The following is a 1,960-nucleotide window of genomic DNA, read 5'->3' as shown; positions in this document are numbered from 1 at the left end:
TCACTGCTCTTTCTCTGTAATTAATGCTGAGATCCATTTATGGCAATTGCCCTCTTGCTAAAACTGGTGTTATCATGACTACCCTAAGAGAAGTTGCACCAGAGGACAGTTCAGTTTGGAATAAAAACCTCTGGTGATTTCTCCCTTTAGACTTCTTTCTGAGATCACTATTTGGGAAGTAGTTACAGTTATATTTGTGGTAGCTAGTGAAGATCTGGACAACACCGATTTCAAATCATGCTCAGGGTCTCAGTCATAGAGAATCTTTCTCAGAGATCTTGTTCCTAGAAATTTAACTCAGCTTTACTTCTTTCAGTTTTTTTTTTTTTTTGGTAGCATCTCCTCCCTTCCTCCCCTGTTAAGGAATCTGAATTTTGAGACTTTCTGCTTTCAGATTCTCAGTGAGTTAGCATACGCTAATTCCTTCTGCCGGGAATATGCTCATCCTTCAGTTTAAATAGTACCTCTCCAAGACCTCCAGTAAGACGCTTCCTACAGAAGCCCCATCTTTTATTCTTGATCTCAGCCTCCTGCTTATTTTTCACAGGACTCGGAACAAATTTTAGTCATTTTTTAGAAATAGCGTTTATTTGATTTCATCTGCCTTGTCCAGTAGAAAATACGTTCCTTGAGGACACGTGCTATTTCTGCCTTGTTTATTTGTAAAGCACTTGTCACACAGTAGGCACCTCATACATACTTGTTAAATAAGGGTTTCAACTTTACGTATGAACCGGCAGCCGGACGACAGCAGCAAGAAGGAAAATGCTGCAAATCAGGCTTTAAGAATCTTCCAACCAAACGCGCAGACGATCAGACTAGCGGAGGAAAAACGTCGACCACGAAGGGACTCGAACCCTCAATCTTCTGATCCGGAATCAGACGCCTTATCCATTAGGCCACGCGGCCAGTGCGTGCAGGAGCTTATCACGTAAGGTATCGAAGGAATGTAGGGAAATGGGGGAGGGGACTTTTCTAATGCTGATTTCGAAGATCCAGCTAAATAAAACCCCTCAATCTTCTGATCCGGAATCAGACGCCTTATCCATTAGGCCACGCGGCCAGTGCGTGCGGGAGCTTATCACGTAAGGTATCGAAGGAATGTAGGGAAATGGGGGAGGGGACTTTTCTAATGCTGATTTCGAAGATCCAGCAAAATAAAAACTAATGCTGATTTCGAAGATCCAGCTAAATAAAACATTCTTGTTTAAAATTAGGATTCACTACCAATTAAAAAACGATTTACAGCACCCTCTAACCTTTATAAATATGAATACCTAGATGTCAGGAACTGTGAGAGGGCAGACAGATGGTTACGTGAACCCTATCAAAGTCTTTGATTAATGACTTTGAGAGATGGGGTGGGGGGGGTGGGGATTTTCAGCGTGAAGCTGGTGCTGCAACCCGTAAGGAAAATACGAACAGGAGGGCGAGGTCGTGCACAGATGGTACTTCCGGAGAGTGCAAGTCTGGAGGGAATGATGGCAGTGCAGGGGGATGGGCAGTGGTGGCCTGGAAGCCTCGAAGAAGAATCTGCTGGAAGTTCAAGGTTGGCTTAAGGCCGGAAAAAGTAGGTTATTCAGTTCACATATACTGTTGATTTAAAAAGAATTAAGTGGATGGACGCTGTCCCAGGGCGGTGTTTTCATGGAGCTTGGTGATTTCCATGTTTGACTTAGAGACTTACCAAGTTGACTTGGTTTTGACCAAAAGGTGTCTGCTAGCTCACTTGTGGATTACTCCACAGAGCAATAGCGGTTTTTTGGGAATCCCATGGTCACTGAAAGTGTGGGGGGATAGGAAAGATTTGAAATCCAACCCTAGAAGTAAAGTAATAGTCTATCTATTTATGCCATGGTTTTGTTTCCTTAAAAATGACCAATTATTTTAAACAAAAATAAAAACAAAGCAAAATTTCTCCCCTTCTGCATCCTACAGTCTTTTCCACAAAGAGAGTTTC

General features: G+C 42.7%; 1 non-coding gene across 1 annotated transcript; it reads right to left on the bottom strand.

Moving 5' to 3' along the window:
- Window positions 1-836: 836 nt before the first annotated feature.
- TRNAR-CCG lies at window positions 837-909 on the bottom strand. The gene has a single exon. It is a non-coding gene; the product is annotated as a tRNA-Arg (tRNA).
- Between the last annotated feature and the right edge of the window lie 1,051 nt (window positions 910-1,960).

This window comes from Galeopterus variegatus, unplaced genomic scaffold (assembly GCF_000696425.1).
Source record: "Galeopterus variegatus unplaced genomic scaffold, G_variegatus-3.0.2 Scaffold1876, whole genome shotgun sequence".
Classification (NCBI taxonomy): domain Eukaryota; kingdom Metazoa; phylum Chordata; class Mammalia; order Dermoptera; family Cynocephalidae; genus Galeopterus; species Galeopterus variegatus.
This window is presented reverse-complemented; position numbering and strand designations above follow the sequence as displayed.